A 23,702-nucleotide genomic window follows, 5' to 3' on the forward strand; every position below is an offset into this window, starting at 1 on the left:
GAGTCACGTCCGCCATTTTGTGCACGTCCCTCCTTACACACACACACACACACACACACACACACACACACACACACACCCTCATGTGTTACAGGATTATTTTGTTTTCCATATCTAATCATATCACTGTTTAGTTTGTAGTTGTAAGTCGGAAGTTTATTGACTGCATTGTATTAATTGATATTACTGCATAAATAAACTTTGTTTTATTACAAAGAGAAGTGTTTTGGTTTGTTTTGTTTTGCATACACCTGTGTCATGCTGACAGGATGTCAGTGCTCGGATTCAAGCCTTCATTCATTGTTTTTTTTTTCCCGAAAATTGATATTCTTCGGATGTTGAATTTCCTAAGAAAACAATCTAATATTGAGACTGTTATACTATCTGGTTATTAGTCCCATATTTCAGGGTGGTGCCCCGTCAACATTAATCCTTATTAATATTCTATTGATTTTTGATAATTGATAATTATCTTTGATGATTGTTGAATTTGAATGATCAATAAGCTAGTGTTCATTTTAATTAATGTTTAATCGATGTTAATGATTAGTGATTATCTTTGATAATTATTGATTTAAAGGATAAAAAAAAGCTAACATTGATTCTCATCAATGTTCTATTGATTTTAATAATTAATAATTATCTTTGATAATTATTAATTATTGCTAATAACCAAACCCGCTCCTAAACATAGCAGGGATGGATGTAAATGGAGGCAAGGGTTTCCTCGATGTAAGTTTCCATAGCTAGGGTCTCGGGGTGTGACAATGGATAAGCCTTGCTTCTCGGTGGAGCTGTATTAGACAGAAGTTCAATGGTGCAGTCCCATGGACGGTGAGGAGGAAGTTGAGTAGTTTTGACTTTACTAAAATCTTCATTGAATTCTGCATACTCCTCGGGAATCATGGTTACTGTTTGGAATTCAGGGCTTTCAATGCTGGTGGTAAGACTAGGCATGGAGACAGCAACATGGAGACAGTGTTCATGACAGAAACTTGACCATTGCTTGAGCTCACCCTGGTTCCAGGATATAGAAGGGTTGTGGATGGCCAGCCAGGTATGACACAGGATAAGAGCGTGATTGGGTGAGTTTGACATATAGTGAAATGTTCTCCACATGAAATAGTCCAATCTTGATGGTTATGGAAACAGTTGTTGGGTTATACCAGTACCAATGGGAGCATTGTTAACTGTGGTGATATTAATTGTTAGAATGCAGTGAATGGTGGGTATATTGAGTTCTTGTACGATCTCTTGATTTATGAGATTCAAAGCAGCCCCAGAATCCAATAAAGCTGTAAAAAATTATATGATAACCAATGGAGATCTCTACAGGCAACAAAAAACTGTGAAGGATAGGTGATACAAAGTTTGTGGTACTCACTTTCAGCTTTGATTCATGGGAACTTGATTTCTTGTGTGGGCATGCAGCATTGAGATGACCTCGTTCACCACAGTAATAGCAAAGTTTTTCGTTATGCCGACATTGGCGTTCCTCCATAGAAACATGGGCGTAAACAACTTGCATAGGTTCGGTGGTTCAGTGGGTGCCTGTGCCTGTACTGAGACTGTAGACCTAGAAGCGGAGTGAAACTGGGGCCGTGGGGCATTACGAAGCAGGTTATCCATCTTGATAGCCATGGTAATGAATTCTGACAGAGTAGAACCCTCACCCTTGCATGTCAGTTCCGCCTTGAGTTCTTGGTAAAGCCCCTCGTGGAAAACAGTTTTCAGAGTGACATCGTTCCACCCATTTTGAGCCGCTAGCGTCCCGAACAGAATTGCGTAGTCTGCTGCAGATCGATGGTCCTGGCGTAAATGAAGCAGTTGAACAGAGATACACTATATTGCCAAAAGTATTCGCTCACCTGCCTTTAGACTCATATGAACTTAAGTGACATCCCATTCTTAATCCATAGGGTTAAAAATGATGTCGGCCCACCCTTTGCAGCTATAACAGCTTCAACTATTCTGGGAAGGCTTTCCACAAGGTTTAAGAGTGTGTTTATGGGCATTTTTGACCATTCTTCCAGAAGCGCATTTGTGAGGTCAGACACTGATGTTGGACAAGAAGGCCTGGCTCACAGTCTTCGCTCAAATTCATCCCAAAGGTGCTCTATCGGGTTGAGGTCAGGACTCTGTGCAGGCCAGTCAAGTTCTTCAACACCAAACTCGCTCATCCATGTCTTTATGGACCTTGCTTTGTGCACTGGTGTGCAGTCATGTTGGAACAGGAAGGGGCCATCCCCAAACTGTTCCCACAAAGTTGGGAGCATGGAATTGTCCAAAATCTCTTGGTATGCTGAAGCATTCAGAGTTCCTTTCACTGGAACTAAGGGGCCAAGCCCAGCTCCTGAAAAACAACCCCACACCATAATCCCTCCTCCACCAAACTTCACAGTTGGCACAATGCAGTCAGACAAGTACCGTTCTCCTGGCAACCACCAAACCCAGACTCGTCCATCAGATTGCCAGATGGAGAAGCGTGATTCGTCACTCCAGAGAATGCGTCTCCACTGCTCTAGAGTCCAGTGGCGGCGTGCTTTTCACCACTGCATCCGACGCTTTGCATTGCACTTGGTGATGTATGGCTTGGATGCAGCTGCTTGGCCATGGAAACCCATTCCATGAAGCTCTCTACGCACTGTTCTTGAGCTAATCTGAAGGCCACATGAACTTTGGAGGTCTGTAGCGATTGACTCTGCAGAAAGTTGGCGACCTCTGCGCACTATGCGCCTCAGCATCCGCTGACCCCGCTCTGTAATTTTACGTGGCCTACCACTTCGTGGCTGAGTTGCTGTCATTCCCAATCACTTCCACTTTGTTATAATACCATTGACAGTTGACTGTGGAATATTTAGTAGCGAGGAAATTTCACGACTGGACTTATTGCACAGGTGGCATCCTATCCCAGTACCACACTGGAATTCACTGAGCTCCTGAGAGTGGCCCATTCTTTCACAAATGTTTGTAGAAGCAGTCTGCATGCCTAGGTGCTTCATTTTATACACCTGTGGCCATGGAAGTGATTGGAACACCTGAATTCAATTATTTGGATGGGTGAGCGAATACTTTTGGCAATATAGTGTATCTTGACCACCCACTGGATACTCAAAGAACGAAGTAGTCAAACAAGGTCTGGATTTGAGGATCTTTGTCCCAAACAGTGGCGACCCAATCGAGTGCTTTACCGGTAAGCAGAGACATCATAAAGGTACATTTCTTGGCATCTTGATAAAATGATTCAGGTTGGTTAGAGAAATAGACTTTACACTGTCTTAAAAACCCCCGGCATTTCTCAGCAGAACCATCAAACTTGTCAGGAAGAGCAAAGCTTACAGGTTTAGCATGGGGAGCTGGCAGTGAGTGAATGTAGTGAGTCAAACATTCGTTGGCAGCTCGTAGGTTGTTCAGCTGGTCTTGATAACCCTTTAAAACCTTGCACTGGTGTAAAAATGCAGCCTGGAGCTGTGAGACTTCCACTGGATCCATGGTAGGTGAAGTATTCTGTAACAAACTGGCCATGGAGACGGTGTTAGGATCCATGTGCAGGAAGTTACAAGAGATACAAGCAAACAATCCAAAACAGCAGGCAGAGAGACGTAGTCGTAAAGCTGGCAGATAAATCCAATAAACCAAATAGTCAGTCTAACCAGGCAAACAAAACAAAGGGTAATCCAAAAAGCAGTAAAGAAAACAGGCAATGGTCATAACATGAATCAAGAAACAATGGCGATGGAAAAATGCTCGGTAAAGCAGGGTAAACTGGCAACACTTCGCAATGAACAATGGAACTGCATGGCTATATATGCACATGTGGTAAACAGGAAATGAGCAGTGAAGAAATGGATGAAGATCAGTATTCAGGAGAGGGCTCCCTCTGGTGATTGGTAAGATGGGTAACAACCTTATATTTTACAATTAGGTAAATGTAAGCCATTATCTACACTGTTTGCAAGTCTGTATTGAAGCAAATTGAGAAACATTGCTCTGGTGTGATTTAAGGATCAGCATAACATGCTCTCTGTCTCGCTCTCTCTCTCTCGTGGTTGATGTCTTCAAATGGCATGAAACAGTAATGGAAGTTAAAGACAAAGTTTCTTGTATGGCCTATCTGGTTCTTGTTGCATGATCAGGCCATTATTTTCATATAACATGGTCACATTTGCATTTATGCATTTGGCAGACACATTTATCCAAAGTATTTGTGTTCCCTAAGAACCGAACCGTTGACCTTGGCTTTGCTAGAACCATGCTCTACTCTCCCTGTGTCTCAGTACAGTGAAACAATTTTACTAACCCTGTGATCTCCCCCTGGTGTAATCTGCATTGACAAAGTTTGAAGCTGAGTTGCTGCATATATCTACTCTTACTTGACTATCCATCACTTTTATTGATATGAACTCCCTTTAATAAGAAAAATCACAAAAGTTCCTGTCACCCCGAAACTTATATAAGGCAGACTTGTGCATGTCCGTACCGTGCCTCTCTGTATGCCCCATGTCAGAAACAACACTAGCTTTTTTCTTCCTGCTGGCGTCTTGTCACTATATGAGGGAGATTTCTGGCTTGCTTTCAAAGATTGCCCTCTGCATAGAAAAGAGGCAAAGGGTTGCTTGCACTCCTAAACTTTGAAGTGTTGCTTGTCTCTCTGTGTGCATGTCTGTGACACAGTGAATGATGGGAAATGCTGTAAACAAGCTTTTAGATGGCCTGCCTCCCTTCCTCACTGCACAGCAATATGAGTCATGCCTCTCGGTGCTATGATGTGACTGCTGAATAACTCGCACATATACACACATTTTGCAAGATATAACAGTGTGGTGGTTGGATCATGTGGTTGAATACAAATTACAGGATGCTGATGAGGCATATTGCGCTTGACTTTATAAAGCCTCATATTAATTAACTCAATCACAAACGGGAATCATATTTCATTTGCAAATGACATGTGAAGGTTTGGTGAAGTAATGGTCCCCATCTGAGGACAGAATAAATTTCTCTATCAGATCTGGTGTCTGAATCATAAATGGACCTTGAAATAGGATGGAATGAAAGATATTTCTTGTAAACCATGACATATACCAAGGTTTAACCAATAAATCTTTTTAAAGGCTATTTATTACTTTTAACATGAACTGTTTTGTGTAATCTTCGCAATTTATCCCACAGAGGGGCAACAATATTTATCTATTACTTTATTCACTGCTGTTTTGTAAAGTTTTGGAGAGAAGTTAACATTTTAGGTTGATGGAAGACCAGCCAACCTAAACAACATTTTATTGCTCGAAAGTCGCTCTTTTGATCTCAGGAGGCGTAGTAGGATGTTTCATTTAAGTATTAACTTTGTCTAAGCTTCTACTCCTAAACGTACTTATAAAAATAGACACTTACGAGACAATAGTTGGGATGTAGTAAGAGTATTGAACTTTAAAATGAATATATGAGTGTTTCGCCAAACATTATTACATTCCTCGGGTCTTTTGTAACCCGGCATGTAGATATATAACAAATGGATCTACAAAATTCCCAGATAGTGTAAAAATTTCAATACATTTTCAAGAAAATGAAGAATAATAGAATAGCATATATTCTGTTATATTTTTATGTTGTATTTCTCATATATTAAGCTACACATAACACATACAATCAATGAGCACTTTATTAGGAACACCTGTACACCTACTTATTTATGCGATTATCGAATCAGAATTGTGTGGCAGCAGTGCAATGCATAAACTCATGTAGATACGGGTCAGGAGCTTCAATTAATGTTCACATCAACCATCAGAATAGGAATAAAATGTGATCTCAGTGATTTTGACCATTGCATGATTGTTGGTGCCAGATGGGCTGGTTTGAATATTTCTGTAACTGCTGATCTCCTGGGATTTTCATGCACAACAGTCTCTAGAGTTTACTCAGAATGGTGCCCAAAACAAAAAAACATCCATTGAGCAGATGTTCTGTGGACGGAAATGCCTTGTTGATGAGAGAGGTCAATGGAGAATGGTCAGACTGGTTTGGGCTGACAGAAAGGCTACGGTAACTCAGATAACCCCTATGTACAATTGAGAAGAATAGCATCTCAGAATGCACAACATGTCGAACCTTGAGGCGAATGGGCTACAACAGCAGAAGACCACATCGGGCACTTTATTAGGACTATAGTGTTCCTAATAAAGTGAGTGTATGTATTTCCTCAGGCACTTATTGACTCTAAATAGACTCACAGGATTTCATTAGTACACCCCAATGGCAACAGCCATTTCATACTGTTCATGTGTCCCGTATTGCTTCTCCGTCACAAATAGTATAATATGTACACGTGTCCACAAATATGGTAAACTGATAATTAACCATCGTTGTGCAGAAAATCAACATGGTATAGTCATTTGTATTGATATAGTACTCATTTGTCTTGTAATAAACAAAGAAATACATATCATGTCATAATAAACTTATATAGATATGAAATAATCATAAAAATGTTTTATGGAAGTGCAAATATATATTGTGACACTATTACATATCTCGGGTTACTAGTAACAAGCCTATACACTTTTGGTAACTAAGCAACTAGAAAAATATATAAATATTGTGGAATTTGGACAATTTTATTGTTACACTATTCATAGGAGGTAGGTTGCAGGTTGAAGAATCCTAAAGAGGTGTTTAAATTATTTTTGAATGACCCATTTTTGCAGCTTAGTGTCTTGGTCTGGGTGGACTGGGGAAGCTGTATGTTGTGAGTCATAGTATATCAAATTCTTTTATTTCAAAGGAGACCAAGCAAACTGCTGTTTTCAACCATGTGACCTCAACTTTGCCTAAAAGGGCATTGCCTACAACTGAAACCTCCCAAAATGAGCTCACATCAGATGGTCATGGTAACTTCTACAAAAGTCTCCTGTGTGTGGCCACTGGCTTTACTGCTGAGAGTAGCTCTGGTCTTAGGCCTCTCTGTCTAGAGCCAAGCTGCGCCTGCAAATACAATGGATTAGGTCTGATTAAGCCTTCAAATTCCTACATGCCTCATTTGATAGACCATTAAGTCACTTTTTCAATAAGTATGAAACGTAGAGGGAGGAGGATGGGTGGCGGGCAAGGAGAAAGATGAAAAAGAGGCATAAAAAGCTAACAGGAGAGAGAGGCAGTCACCTCCAGGTATACAGAAATGTCCTTTATTCTCTCTGAGTGCTTAATTAAAACCAACTGGGTGTTTAATTCCGCATGCCTGCTTCGCTGAATGCGACACCCTGCTATTGTAGAGTGAACATACAGTAACGTTACATGGACAGCTCACTGACAGTGGTCACTTGAGCCTTCTCTGATAAAGGTAAATGATTCTCCTCTGGGTCTGGTTTGACATTTAGATTGGACATGTTTTGCTCCCTCCTGTAGGCCCAAGTCTTAATTAGCTGAGGCTGAAGAAGGCATTTATCTTAATCTGTCGCACTGCTGTGAAGGATCTGTTAATTTTAGATTTTGCAAAGAATCCTTTGAAATAATAGCACATTTTATTAGTTGTTGCCATGTAGATCTGAGTTTGATATCAAGATTTGTTCTTGTTTGCCATGAGTATCCCTTTCTGGTATCTGTGCACACATGATCACATAGAAAACTCGTCCCTGGCCCTTTCCATGTTCGTTCACTGAAATTTTCACCAGTGTTGGGCGATCTACTTAAAAAAGTAGTCTAGCTAGCTAAGCAGCCAACTACTTGACAGAAAAAAATAAATTAGTTAAGCTAAGCTGAAAGCTACACTTTACAGAAAGTAGCTAGTTACACTACAAGCTACAAGTCAAAAGTAGCATGCTTCATTTAAACTTCTTCATTTATTTTTTTCAACCAGATGCACAGTGCATACTGTCAAAGACAAAGCATCTAAAAGACTTATTCACATAATGTTTATCAAAGCCATGGTGCAGTATATATAGTATATAGTATAGTATAGTGCAATACAAGTATACAATATACAAGTATACAATATGGTGCAATATAAAATACTGTATATGTGCATGTAAAAAACATGTTAATTCATATTTATACATGTTACCTCTATACTGTAAACCCATGTGTTCAATATGCAGAATCACAATTCTTTTCATATTTAAACTATACATGTATAAATCCACACCTCTATGAACATACTTTCCTTTGCACATTCCTTTATATAACAACTCCTTACACATATATTATTAATGTTGTCCTATAATTCTGTATCTAGCTGTTGTATTTCTGTATGTACTGGAAGTATTTCTCTGAGTACTATACGCTTCTGTTCAGAGGCCAAATTCCGCGCACGCGCGCGCGTGTGTGTGTGAGTGAGTGTGAGCACATCTTGGCAAAAATACTCCCATATCTGATAGCATCAAATGGTAATCCCATGGTACTTTGATATACAATTACCATATTCATGAACCATTCAGTATTTGCATGCTGCTTGAAGGTACTTCTAAGAATACCATGGTACTTCTACTTTGATATATGATTACATATTCATATACACTTGTTTCTGCATGGTGGTTCAAGGTAATTCAAAGCATACCATGTTACTTCCATGGTACTTCAATATGATTTCCATATTCATACACCATGGTGATTCAAGGTAATTAAAAAAATTCCATGGTACATGCCCAACAACATAGTAATGACATAGTACTTTTAAATGTCTTTTCGTGAAGGCTACTGAAGGTTTTTATACTTTTTTGGTTGTAAAATATCTTTACCTGCAGTAGTTGTTGACAAGCTGCACACGTTAAACTTAAGACCTTCATCATTGGCAAAGGATAGGACCAGGGCCGTAGCTAGTGGGGTGAAAGGTGGTAATGATTCTAGTGGCCCACAGGTCCAGGGGGGGCCCCACAACAAATTCTAAACTTTATTTATTTAATAGGAAAGGGGCCCTGAGCAATATACTGTCAGGGGGCCCAGAATACCTGCCACGGCCCTGGATAGGACACATTTGCAGGTTTGGTTTCCATTTATTGTAGATATATATTCACTGCAAGCAGCGTTCTCTTTGTTCCCAGTGTTTTAAAGTATTGTTAGCATGTTGTTGAGTGAGAAACCACTACAAACAATGCAGTGCATGCATGAGCAGTTTGAGTCATTGTGATTGAAAAGCAAACCAATTCAAACCATTTTTCTATCATATGTAACCAATTCATTGTAAAGAGCCTACTCAAAAGAGTGATTCATTTGTGAATCTGACATCTTTAGTTAAGTCATGTGAACCCTCAGAAAGATTTAGCAAGTTAATGTGGGTATGACATATTGATAGGATTTTGGACTTGGCAGACTAAATCTGCTATGCTGCTGCTGCAGAGCAAGTTCAGAGACTAGCTATTGCTAGAACATACACAGAAATACTGAGTTAGCATGTGGACATGCTGCTTCTGCTAAGAAGCTAATAGCATCCCTATTCATAGCAAAGCTACTGCCCATCACTGATCTTGACTAATTTGACAATACTTTCAGCTTACAATAAGGCCATGCACACTACATGACAGAAGCCTGTCGCCCTGAACACAATTTCTTGTTTTCTGTTGTGTTTTGACTCTATAGCTTGCACTTTACAAAACTAAACACATACTAGGTGTGTCAATTACAAAATCAAGTCTTACCAACTGAAGCTATGACCCCAAAATTGGCTAAGATCTGACTTTTTGTTGCACACTAACTCCAGAATTAAAACTAGTGGTTAACCAGGTGAGTTTTTCAGTGGCCAGTGCTGATATTTGGAGAGCAGACTGGCCGATGAACATATATACACAGATATATACAAGTGTTTGATAGATATATAAAAATGTTGCTATTGAAAACCAGTTAAAAGAAAGCTGTTCAGGGCACTTACATGACCTTAAATGTTGTCGGCTAGTCAGTCATAATCCATGTAAGATCGTGCATGTTAACATGCTCAGTTTAGACCTCCTAATGGCCAGCATATGTCTTGTATTGTGCTAGACTTAAGAGTGTAGTACTCTCAGTTCTCTTTAACACATTGCAGATTAGGAGTTCCAATGTTAAGAATGATACATTTGATTATATTAGGCAATGATTGCTTCATATCAATTAAAATCTTAATCCATGCTTGCCAGATGGAAGAAACTTTAGCTGCTTGTCAGGGTGACAATAGTGAATTCAGGGCTCCTCCCGGGGCCACTCCTGGTCATGGCTGTAACAGGAGTACAACAGATTTGTCTCAGCTTGCCTGACAGATGTTGTGTTGGGCTTTGAGTCTCAGTGTCCGGTTAATGTAACGGTTTGGAAGCCATCCCAGCCTGGTCCCGACAATGTGTCTGAATCGGCCCTCTGCTCCTCACAGGCCATTCACAATGCTGTTCATTTCACCGTGCCTTCACCCCTTATGCAAGACGAGAGCCATTATCTGATAGAGTTTCTGAAATGTTCAGCAGATGCCCTGCCTGGAGGCTCTGGATAGTCGGCTTACCCACATACACACACTAGCATTCATTGACTGTCCACATTGACACTTACATTAATTTAATTCTGAGACACTTACACAACAACACAGACATCTCACCTTACTTAAAGGTGAAGTGTGTAATTTTTTCAGTTATAATATACTGCACTTAAATGTATACTTAAAAATACTCAAAATGATTAAAATGCATATAAAACTATAAGTAAGGCATTTGTAGGTTGATTCCCTAGAAATATCGTGAAACAACTGTGGCTCTGTGGCACTCTCAAAACATTGCTCTATTTGAGCATCCTGACCAGCCCAAACACAGCAACATTTGCTCAACCAGTGGCATGAGTTTGGGGCAGAACTCTTCGTTTGAACTGAACAGAGGAAGATGTCAGCACAATGGAAGTCTTCAGGGAAACCTTTTTGAAAACAATTTTGCAATTCAATGTGGTGACTCTTAGCATGTAGGCTATATTCTTTCAGTTACTCTTTTTGCTAAGCCAAAGTACAAAGCTATGCTAAGCCTGAAAAAGATACATTTTTATCTTTCTGGGTGTATGTCGTGTTTTCAGGTAGGCGAGAATCCATTTGAAACCCCCTGAACGCGTGCAGCCAGATTTTTACTCTGAACGTGAAGGATGTGCATGCGTCTGGAATTATTTGCACTAATAAGTGGGTCCACAAGGTGGCTCACTCATAATTGAGCGGTTGCTGTCACGAAGAAGTGCTTGAATAAAATGTAATAGCCGCTAAACATCTGGAGATGAAGATAGAAACAACAACAGTGGATGTGCACGTCAAGAGCGCATGTGTGAGGAGGTCAGGAGATACCGGCATTTGTATTACTTGAGTCTGAAGGAATATAAAAACATTTATAGGTCTAAATTCATGAAGAGAAATAGTCCAATCTCTCATAGCAGTTGTAGTGTGCATGCGCCAACCACCTGTGTATGTGTGCACAGTCAAATTAAAGGAATAGTTCACCCAAAAATTTGCTTATAATTTACTCACCCTCAGGCCATCCAAGATGTATCTGAGTTTCTTTCTTCATCAAAACAGAATTTAAGACTTTAGGATTTAATTTCAGGCCTCCTCTAAACAATGCAAGTGAATGTCCTCCATTTTTTGATGGTCCAAAAAGCATATTTAGGGTGCATCAAAATAATCCACATGACTCCAGTCGACAAATAAAGTTCTTCTGGGTGCAAACGATTGATTATTTTTAGAAACAAAACAATGAGCGCACATAACAGAGATGTACGGAAGCGAACATTTCTAGTTAAAAAGTATAGAAGTATTGTTTTGTTTCTAAAAATAATCAATCGTTTGCATTCAGAAGAACTTTATTTGTCGACTGGAGTCATGTGGGTTATTTTGATGCACCCTAAATATGCATTTTGGACTGTCAAAAAATGGAGGACATTCACTTGCATTGTTTAGTGGAGGAGGCCTGAAATTAAATCCTAAAAGTCTTAAATTCTGCTTTGATGAAGAAAGAAACTCAGATACATCTTGGATGGCCTGAGGGTGAGTACATTATCAGCAAATTTTCATTTTTGGGTGAACTATTCCTTTAAGGATACGTTGAAAGGTTAGTATTCGACTGTATGCAGACGAAGTATACAATGTAAACAAAAATCTTCTGCAAGGGTCCTGATATATAAAAGCATGTCATTTTAATGAAGAAGAAAGCATGTGTGTTAATATGTGTGATATTATGCTCCTCCCTCTTGGCCACCATCCTCGCCGGTGTTTATTGGTTTTGAGGTTCTGGCTGATGGGCTGTTTGGCTAAATTCAGCCCCTCTTGTGGTGGTACAGCTTGTCAGGAGTTTCTTTCTGAGGATCTAAAGTCAAAAGCTGAGCTGAAGAACCTCCTAGTGGCTGCTGAGCATCCCTCTCACCCACCAGAAGACTGTAATTAAAGACAAGCCTTGCACTTCAGCCAGACGCGATGAGGCAATTAGCTATTTTTATGTCCTTCTTACTTTTTTTTCTATATTTTTTTATTATCTCACTTTTAGAACTATATTTGTCTGTATGCCACTTTCTTGTGCCTCTCTTCTGTCTAATCCCACACATCTGATCTATTTTTCATGAGCACTGTAAAGCCAATGCATATTAAGTGGAGGTTTCTAAATAGCTTGTATTCAGGTCACTGCCAGGCGTCAGATACTCATGGCTTGGTCAGCCCTACTTACGAGAACTCCTGACTGAACTCCCTGCTATCTTTCTAAGCCTTAAGACCCCGATATACTTCCGGAGAAGTTCTTCTTCGTTCTTCGTTCAGAGGTAAAAAGAAGTTCTAAACAGCTAAGCAATGGTACAGTATACTGTGTGCGGACATTCTGACACTGGCCACACCGCTGTAGGAGGCTTTTAGAAGAACATTTGAATATGAGGACGCTACATGTAAAACCTTTAAAATGACTTTTTGCCTCATTCTTTGAGTAGAAGTCATGGTCAGTAAAAGAAGCTGGTTTAACCACTCGATGATGATTTAAAGTAATACATATGCAGTAGATCATGTTTAATTTGTCTTGTTTACATTGTGAATTCATGACGCTAATGTGCCAATTATACTTTGTTATTGTAATTTAAGATGACACTGATACTACTGCAACGATTGCTGTATAAAGTGTTAATGTTCATGATAAAGAAAAAAGAATGGTGATAGAGGCACATACTTTGGGGTAGATGGCACACGAGTGAATGGGTACTTGAGAGTATTTGAGTAGATTTGATTCCTTTTGTAGACTAATAAAAAAATAAAAATCACACAACATGTTCTTGGAAAATGTCTCTATGCGAACGATCGTACTGACGTAGTACATTTACACCAGCTCGCTGTGTAAATATACCAGTGTGTTCACATTGAATACAGACTGAACAATGTAAACAAAGTAGTAGGTGGAGCTTCAGGTCACACCTACCGATGATGTGGACCAATGGCAGTAAGAAGGTGTTTAGCAGCCGGTTAGAAGTTTTCCTAAAAGTTCGCCCAGGCAAGCTGTTACGAACCACCGAAACTAACGCTAAAACCATTTTGTCCAGATTTTGTTCTAAATTACATCATACCTGTTCGTTTTTTGATTTCGTATGAGGTAAATCTGGACCTTTACTGTGGAGTTATTTTCTTGGCCTGGGAAGGATGCTTGAGTAGTCATCTAACACCAGCTAATTGGACTAGTTTCTAGTAGATCTAGAATTTTTTATTTTTTATTTTTTTTTGCTGTGGTGCTAAAAAGGTTGAATTAAGACATGCTCCATGGAAAGAGTGTCAGCACCATAAAACCTATTCTGGGAAGTTGCGTCTCTACATCCATTAATTAATTTTAAGGCACTGCAGCAACAGCTGTCAAAGAAGCGGTGGTGTAAAAAATGTACTGCGTTCAACAATACTGCCTTGCAAGGGCAAAATGCAGTAACTCCACATTTTGCCGAAATCACAGACTAATCACACTGTGAATTTGTCCACAGAGTGGTGAGTTGTATCTTTAGTTGTAAATTAGGTAATACAGTCAACAGGAATGCATATTTTATTAACTCTATCCCCAAGACTTTACCCCAACCCTAAACCTAACCATCAGTGGAGTAAAAATTTAATTTTAGAGTGGAAATGCAACCTCTGAACCACACTCACCATTGTTTATGTGAACACAATTACTTCCTGGTTTTCATGCGACCAGAACCCATGTCTTGGAGGTTTTGTGTGTGCAACGAGCTGCCAGTAGCGCAAGAGTCAAGTCAAGTCAACATTTATTTATAGAGCACATTTAAAAACAACAGAAGTTGACCCAAAGTGCTTTACAGATCGAACAAACAAAATGACAGTGATATAAAAACAATATATCACTCTGGGTAAGGTGATCATGATCATTTTGATGCCAAAATGACTGATAGGAGATTGTGCTAAAATTCGGCAGTATGGGGTTGATTCTCTTAAACTAAAGGTTCCAAAAGAGGGTTTTCGCAGCAATGCCATATAATAACCATTTTTGGTCCTCCAGAGAACCTTTTTATAGTCTTTTTCCACTACAAAGAACCTTTGTTGCAATTAAAAAGTTTCATGGATATTAAAGTTTCTTCATGGCACCATACATGCCGGAAAAATAATAATAATAATAAAAAAAAATGTTTATTTTAAGAGTGTACATGAACTTTCAGATGCTAAATATTGACTTCCTATGTCATGTGACCATGTTTGAAATCAGGTCTCTTAGACTATAATCTGTCCCATGACAGACAGGTTTGGCTCAACTATGCTAATTTTAAATTGAATACTAAATAAGAGAAAACTGTGTGTGAAAATTGCTGTAACTACAAAATCCACAATAAAACCCAAGTACATTTTTCTCAGTTTCTCAGTTTTGCCTTTGTAAGGAAGAACACATATCAAGAAAATGACTGTGATAGTTTTGTGAAATAAAAGATAATAGATATTTAGCCTATATATTTGTTGAATATCTGTCAATTACACTGTTGAAGGACTGTATTCTTAGCTAGTCTGTGCTATTTATTATGTATTGGTGCATGTAGGCCTACACATACAGATGGACATCTTTGGCTGTTGGGTCGCATCTCACTGTTTTTTTTTTTTTTTTTTTTTTTTTTGCATGAACATTGCATTTTCAAGATGGTGTGTCAAGTTTTTTTACTTATAAAAATGTGTCTCGAGACCACTGTGTTCTGTTCCATTTTGTTGTGCTCCGTCCAGCTGTTTTTTAAAGAACATGAACACATCCTGGGTGTATACCTTTAAGAAATATGTCTGATGGAGCTCTGGTTGACCTTAATGATACTGTACTTCCTTAAGACAAATGAACTAGTCGTTCAGAGAACCCATCGAACAGTCGATTTTAAATGTAGTTTTGCACATCTCTAGTATGTTCCACGTAACTGTCTGGAAAACAAGCATTCCCCTACAAACACTTCTTTCCTTTTCTTAAGCTCTTGTGTAGATGCTGTGTCAGTGGCACAGATGTCTCACAGACATTAAACACCGCACATCCTTCAGATGTCTCAAAAATGCAGAGTACGACTTGCTTAGCTTTGCTAGCTGTTTATCCCGAGGTCATTTTAGGCTGCAGGGTGACAGAGTTTCTTTCAGAGTTAGCAGAGAAAAAGAGCGCAAGGCGAGAGAGTGGGGTTGTTTCAGGGCTCTAATGAACTCCATCTCTGGCAATGCTGTGCTGGAGTTCAGGCGAGGTCAGCCCATGTCGGGCCACAGCCAGGAGGGAGGGGGACGTCTGGCTCCAGCCAAGTCTAGAGTTGCTGATAGTCAAAGTCACTGCGGTACATTTGTCTAGATATGTCTCGTAATGCAACACTGCCCGGTATGGCTGTAAAATATTAACTGTCATCAGGCAGAGACAGGAAACACTGTAAGCAAACCCCAATACAATCAGGAAAGATGGTAGGGTGTTGCAGTTGTGTCGGGTCGAGATACGTTTCATGTGGCCTGTTGTGGCCTGTGACATCATCTTCTTTACATGAAGAACCTGATGGGATGGTGTGATTCCTCAAGTCTTGGCTGAACAGAACCATATTGACCTTGCACATGCTGTTGAAAAAACAAAAAAACAAAACATGAATTGTGTAGACTTCTGACCATTGGCAATAAGTCTGATCCACTTTGCTTCTTATTTTGTCCAAGAACTACCCACAGGAATGACATGAAAAGAGACCAATGACAGTTTCCTTGTTGCGGTAGTTTCCTGGTGAAATGAACTCTAGAGGTGCTAAAACGGTGACATTTATTTCCTTTTACACAAATCACGAATGAAATTGCAGTTTTTTAGTTCATCAACACTTACTTTTTTCACCCTGTTCCTCACATATCTTATGAGTTTAAAACACTTTTACTATAGCACATGACTTGTAAGGCGACGCATTTTAAAGTTACATTTAAACATTTGTTCAAACATGATTAAATTGTGCAGAAATTCAACTGATAAAGCATTGCCCTTGCAATGCAAAGGACCAGGGTACAGGTCCTGAAGAGCATGCAAGTCGACACATGAGCCAAAAGTGTCATCAAAGCAACATAAAATGACGTGGTTGCTTCAGAAATTGTTTTTCATTTAAAGGTGCTGTAAGCGATTTTTTTTTTCATGAAATTATTGTCCTGATATATCTTAACAATCTCTGTGACAGCTCTAGACTCTGTAAACAGCAAACAAAAATGTCTGTCAATCATTTTGCATGTTCTCATAGTATATTAGTTGCAGCTAATTATTGAGGCATAATGTCACTTTTATGCCATGTTGCTCATAATAGTTGTCAATTGAGGGTGCAGTTTTGCTGCTGTTGTTTTTTTACAATATTTTCATATTTCCTTTTGGTTGTTCTTATATGCAGGAAGGACCCCAGCTGTGTGTGTTTGTAATAAAGACCTCTGTTCAGTATCATGGTTGGATTTTAAGCGGATGTTGCCTATTTCCTCAAAAATACAAAGGCAATAAGCACTAATCTTTATCAGTTCAAACCCAACATAAGTCAGTCCAATCTAAACTCAGTCCAAAATGTTACACAGTAATCTGCCATCATAAGAAGCCATTACAAACTCTTAATTCCCTGGAAACCCAAACACAGAGTAAACTGTGCACTATACACTCTGAAAATCTGCTTCACTCACGTAATAAACACACAGTGAGGTTATGTAGTGTTAGAAGGCCTGGTCTGAACCTTGCTCTTGTGCCAGGCCTTACACCTCACAGATTACAGGCTGTTTTTATGGACCCGGCTCGGGGGGACTTTCCACTCCAGGGTTTCATACCCTGCTGTTACTCTCCACAGGAAAAGTTGCACTAGGGGAGAGAAACCCCAGCAGGCAAACTGATTTCACACCCCTGACAGGGGCCCCTGCCATCCAGCTGTGGGAAATGCAGGGCCAAGCTTTAACTGGAGTTTGTGACATTATGTGTGAGCCCAGGCATTGACAGCTTCTTCATATATCATATAAAGTGTGAATACACTATGTGATATTTTTTGCATTGACAGCATATTATGTAACTGTTGACCTCATGTTGTATACTCAAGTTATTGACGTGAAACATTTGATGCTAATTTTGGTTAGATTAACTTTAAATATACAGATGTTATGCCGTAGATTTTCTGAACCCAAAGGGGCTTATTACAACTTATAATAAAGTCATTTTGTTTCATGCTGAGATACCAAAAACTAATATAAACAGAGCTGCAGGCAACTAATTTAAACCTTGTATACAATAACAAACAAACCGCTGATGTCAAAAAATTAAATTGACACAATTTCTTGAGACCTTTCATCACTTATCTTCTCCTGGATGCATGTAATTGCCGTGAGAGAGAGAGAGGTGAACAGATCTTCAATTTTGTCTCAGGTGTTTCTGCTAAAATACCGGAGGAAAAATAAATGTAGAAACAAATTATGCAATTGTTGGCATATAGACATCGTGATTTCAAGCTTGATTACACTTCCTATAGTGCCATCTAGCACTCTGCATATGCTTCGAGTACTAGGAAGTGTAATCGAGCTTGAAATTATGATCGTGCCTAGAGATTGCAATGGCAAGATGTACTGTGAAAAAGGAGTTATATTTTGGTCTGTTCTCACCCAAAACCAACTGGATCGCTTCAGAAGACATTGATTAAACCACTGGAGTCATATGAATTATGTTTATGCTGACTTTATCTCCTTTTTGGAGCTTCAAATGCCTGATCACATTTATTTGCATTGTGAGGACCTGCAGAGCAGAGATATTCTTCTAAATAAGTCATACACATCTTAGTTGGCATGAGGGTGAGTAAATGATGAGATAATTTTCATTTTAGGGTGAACTATCCCTTTAACATGCATCTCCTGTGATCACTTGTGGTCAAAGATGGATGTCAATACCAGGTGTAAACAGGGCTTTCATAATATTGTGATCTCTTCTGAAACTCTAGAGGACACGTGTGATTTAAGGAGAAAAATCAGAGGAGCAGAGAAGGTGAAGTGTGTAAAGTTTAAATACTTTATCCTATCCAAGCTTAATTATACTTATAGTTGCAGAGGCAACTAATAAACCATTTGAAGGTTGATTCCCACAAAACTTGTAATCACTGTGGCTCTATGAAAACTAGTCTGAGGGAAAAAAAATGGCATGAGCTTTGGGTCAGGACTGTGTGTTTTGTCAAACAATTGTGTTCGAGGAGAGTGTTTGGGAAACATGTTTGAACAGTCGTTATTTTTGTAATTCTACTTAATCTTTAAGCAGAAGGATCCATTTCATCTCCATTTAATCTCATTACTGTCTAGGAGGAACAAGTGAGATATTAAAGAGGTCTAATATGTGATTTTTCTTTCCAATTAGAATGACCCATGTTCCATGTGCTCTTTTCCCACAGACGCTGTCTCCTTCATGCCCTATTCTCCAAATTTGAGCATGTCTTTCTCATCTCGTCAAGGCTTATTAACTGAAGGTGAGTCTGACACTGATTGAATTGCACTTGGCTCTCTGAGTACGTCCAAAACGCAAGCATATGGGTTCATGAATTATCAGCTAACTCTAGCTGTGAATTACAGTCTCTGAGATTATTATGACCTAGGTAGCAAAAGCCAATGTTGTGGTCTTCATCCCCATCTCAGTGGTGACTAGAGTGGTGTGAGGGAGGTTTAATGACGTATTGCTGTTTTATTGGGTTAATAAGTGCTGTTGTGTGTCAATTTTATTAACCTTGAGATAATGCTGAATTAGAGAGTTAAACCCAGGCAGGAATTTGAATGCGTTTTGGGCCTTGGAACTTTTTCCACCACTTTCCAAAGAGCATTTATCTTCGTATTGAGGATACAAACAGCCTGCCCTGATCAGAGGGTAACGTGTTGGGGGGGTGGGGGGACAGATACAAAATGTTAATTAGGTGGTGAAGACGATGGTATGCTAATGATTTTTGCGGTTTCTCACTTTCTAATCGGAGCCACTGTGGTGTTTTGTAACCACTCTTGCTTTTTCAGACTTTGCATGGCTCGGATCTCAGATCTAAACCACCGTCGCCTTTGTTAGGTGCATTCCACAGTCAACAACCGCAATAAAAGGCCAATTTATCTGCCGTTGCACCCTCAGGAGGGATTTGGCAGCTCGGAGAAACCGTAGCAGCGAACAAACACTCATATATGTTTTCTCATCCCTGTATCACGGAAATGGCAGGCATAGAAAAATGTTGCACAGCAGTCGTTGAGGTACAATCACAGCTGGTCTGCAAAATGATCTCAATGTCAGTCCCCATGAAACTAGTTTAAATGACTGATTTACCATTTGGTCTCTGGAATGCCGGTGTAATCTGCTGGATTCAAGATTCTAATTATTGCTGAATAGAAAGTAGAGGTCAAGCAAAGCTCAAAATCAGTCACATTTTTACTGAGGCAGTTAGTTCAAGGCTCAGGGGCATGTTCAGGCATGATTAAAACTTCTCATCTGTTGGCCTGCGATAAGTCTTTCATTTGTGTGGTCCAAAATATATTTCCTTTCCTGTGTTTCAGAAGAAAACTCCTTGTTTTCTTTTGACCCAAGTGACTGAAAACATGCACCTCCGTGTACTTTCTGTAACTCAGTCACACTGTCCAGACATTGACCATAACCTATGCCTGGAGGGTCTGAAGGTTATATCTTTGACCTTGTGTTTGCATTGTCAACATTTGTTCTTGATCAGATATTGCAGTATGCAATGGCAGTCAAATGATCAAATGTTCTTTGACTCCATCTCACTCCTATTCACCCAAAAATGAAAATTCTATCGTAGTGACTTACGTTTTGGTCTATCCCTCACGAAGAGCTATTGTTTGACTTCAGAACACTTGGAATATAGCTCATAAATTGTATGGATTACTTTTATGATTATTTTATGGTGCTTTTGTGTTATTTTTGAAGCTTGAGAGCTTCCATTCATTGAACACAAGGGCTGCCACTCGATTACAATTTTTTATTTCACGTGCACATGCGTCAGAAAGACACTTTTAGAGCATCTCACTTTGGTAGCGTTGCATTACAAACAGCGTTTTTAAGTTGCTGTGTCAAGTTAAATGTAATTTGAAACTTAGAAAAACACATCTCAAGATCTCTGTATTCATAATGGCACTCCATCCAGCTGTGTTTGAATGCAAGAACGCATCCTCATCTTGTGCTGTCACTAGTGTCAAGCAAGCCTGAGCATAGTTTGTTATCTTTACAGCTGTGCATTGCCTATACAGCTGAAGTTTCGCTTACTGCCCCCTGGTGAAAACAGGTTACTTAAAGCTTGAATTGCTCTGATGGTATTACGGTCTGAGGAAATTATAAGTTATAAATTATTGTTTTTTTGAACGCATAATTTTTTTATATAATTAATCACACTGGATTAACATGTTAAAGTGACAGCCCTATGGAGCAACAAGAACATTCTTCAAAACATCTTTAGTTTTCTTCAGAAGAAAGTAATATGGGTTTGGAAAAACATATAAGGGTCAGTAATTGACAGAATTAAATTTTTTGGGTGAAATATAACTTTAACTTATAAAAGTTACTTAAACCAGCCTGAACATTTTTGAAAAATAACATTATGTGGTTTATTACATGTAATGCAGCAGTTCCAAGGTGAAATGTCCACTGTGTGGTGCTAAAACTGAGTGAAATGCTCCCCCAAACAGATGATGGTTTTTTAAGTATAATTCTTTATCGAGTTTTAAATCAACAAAATTTGCCTCCCTACCCTAAACCTTATGATATAAAAGCAAAAAAAAAAAAAAAAAAACTTAATTGTGGTGCATCTATGACAATTTTTCGTCTTACAAGTCATGCGCTATAGTAAAAGTGTTTTGATGTCATAAGATAGCAATGTGTAAGGAACAGGTTGAAAAGTGTTTATGAACTGATAATATGCCATTTAAATCATGATATGTGTGAAAGTGAATAAAATGTATTGTTGTTGTAGTGCCTCTAGTGTTTATTTTACCAGGAAACTGTCGCGATACATACAACAAGCCATGTAAAAATAATTTAGCAAAAATGTAGGTATTATATATTCCATGAAACCAGGTTGACTAAAATTTTTAGTAGCTTAGACTAATGATTGTACAAATAATGTTTCAAAATTAAAAATCATAATAAAAATATAAATAAATATAACATATTTTTGCCACAAGAAATATAGGACTTCTTTCTTCGAGATATTTACCAGGAAACCAAGAAAGGTAATACCTCTAGTCAATCTCATCTATTGTTCCTCTATTCGGTTTTATGAGAACTTCAAAAGGAGTTGTCCTAATACACTTAAGAAAGCCAGTAAGAACATGATTAAAACAAGCACCAAACACCTCAAGGGACTGTCCAAACCATCCAACCCCCACTTTGTGATAACATCAGCTAACAGACCCATATTACTTGCAGGCCCATAAAGTCAAAAACCACTCCCTACTGTTTTGCCGGGGCCTAATTGTCATGTAATAACCCTCTTTGGTGTCTGACCTTGCTTTGGAAACCTCTTGGGTCTACAGCTTTGGGCTAGACTGCTCTACAGGCTTGGTTTGGACTCCAGTCTTGGGAAAGTTTTGTAACTGTGGAGTTTTAATAGCTGAAATGGGTGTTTTAAAGGCCTGCTTTAGAGCTGCAGATTGCTGGGTGTTGTCTTGTGATTCTGAGGGGAGGCAGATCTGTATAAGGGTGGATGCATGCACTGGAATAGACAGATGATAGAAGAGACAAGAAGAAATGAGTAGAAAAGGGAAACATGAACAAGCCCTATGATGCAGACACTGCTATTTGTGTTCTGCTGTTGCTGTCTCTTGGTTTTATTTATGTGCAAGAATGACACCCTGGATTACTTTAAAACTAGTATAGCATTTTAGTTTTCTCCACAGCATCTTTCAGACTTCAGATTCATTATTTTAGTGTTGCTTGATTACACACACACACACACACACACACACACACACGAGAGAGAGAGAGAGAGAGAGAGAGAGAGAGAGAGAGAGAGAGAGAGAGAAATACATAGAGACACACAAAAACATTCAGAAACTGTGTGTGTTAGGTTTAAGATGTTAAAGGAGTAGTTCCAAACCCATTTAACTTTCTGTCTTCTGTGGAACAGAAAGGGAAATGTTATGCAGAATGTTAGAGACTGAAACCCGCAGTCACTATTCATTTTTATTTTAAGACTCAATGAAAGTGAATGGTGACTGAGGCTATCAGTTCTGCCTAAAATTAATCATTCTGCCTAAAATCATCTTCTGTGTTCCACAAAATAAAGAACAGCATGTAGTTGAGTAAATAATGGCATATTTTTTATTTATTTTTTTGGGTGAACTATCCCTTTAAGTAATTGACAGAATTAAATGTTTACGATATGAACATGTTGATATACTTGTTTACACGTGAAACAATATAAACATGATAACCATTATATGCCGAATGTTTATACACGTTCTGTAGGTTAATTGCCACAGTTTACTTTATTAGCAGTTACTTTTCTTCACTTTGGGCGAGCTTAAATGCTTTTGTTCTATACTTTTTTTTTGTTTACACACATTGTTTATTTAAATGTTTTCAACAAAAAAACACAGGATATAATATGAGCTTGTTCTAGATATAATTATAAGCTTATTTTGAAATGGTGACACAAACTTAATGATTAAAAAAATATTATTCCACAATGTTTCTTTCTCATAAATTAACGTCATTGTTACTTGCGTAACCACCGTTCCCTGATGGAGGGAACGAGACGTTGTTTCGATGTAGTGACACTAGGGGTCACTCTTGGGAGCCCGAGACACCTCTGGTCTTTGATAAAAGGCCAATGAAAATTGGCGAGTTGTATTTGCATGCCACTCCCCTGGACATACGTGTATAAAAGGAGCTGGTATGCAACCACTCATTCAGGTTTTATGCTGAGGAGTCGAGACAAGGTCCGGCCATTTCAGCGGATAGTTCAGCGTTGTGGCAGGAGGGACACAACGTCTCGTTCCCTCCATCAGGGAACGGAGGTTACACAAGTAACCATGACGTTCCCTGTCTGTCACTCACTCAACGTTGTGTCGATGTAGTGACACTAGGGTCCCTATACGAAATGCCACAACTGGCTGAACTGTGTTATGTGAACTGGTGGTGTGATGGACAGACCACTGTGTGCCTCGTAGCCAGCACACCAGGCTGACATGTAACCTCCCCCAACATAGTTATGAGTGTCGAACGGCCCTTTGGGGACAAGTCGACTACCCAAAAGATAGAGACAGGCTAACCCAGTTGTGACCTCTTTTCCCCTTCTTTTTTTCC

The 23,702-nt window shown here is 39.1% G+C and overlaps 1 protein-coding gene across 5 annotated transcripts in view; it reads left to right on the forward strand.

Moving 5' to 3' along the window:
• LOC127454417 (calphotin-like) overlaps window positions 1-23,702 on the forward strand; it is a 192,902-nt gene that overhangs the window by 66,458 nt on the left and 102,742 nt on the right. For all 5 annotated transcript variants that reach the window (XR_007899524.1, XR_007899526.1, XR_007899525.1 and 2 more), the window contains exon 3: window positions 18,808-18,882. The gene's annotated coding sequence lies outside the window, so the exon portion shown is untranslated. The remainder of the gene's footprint in view (window positions 1-18,807; window positions 18,883-23,702) is intronic.

The sequence above is a fragment of the Myxocyprinus asiaticus genome, chromosome 16, assembly GCF_019703515.2.
Source record: "Myxocyprinus asiaticus isolate MX2 ecotype Aquarium Trade chromosome 16, UBuf_Myxa_2, whole genome shotgun sequence".
Classification (NCBI taxonomy): Eukaryota; Metazoa; Chordata; class Actinopteri; order Cypriniformes; family Catostomidae; genus Myxocyprinus; species Myxocyprinus asiaticus.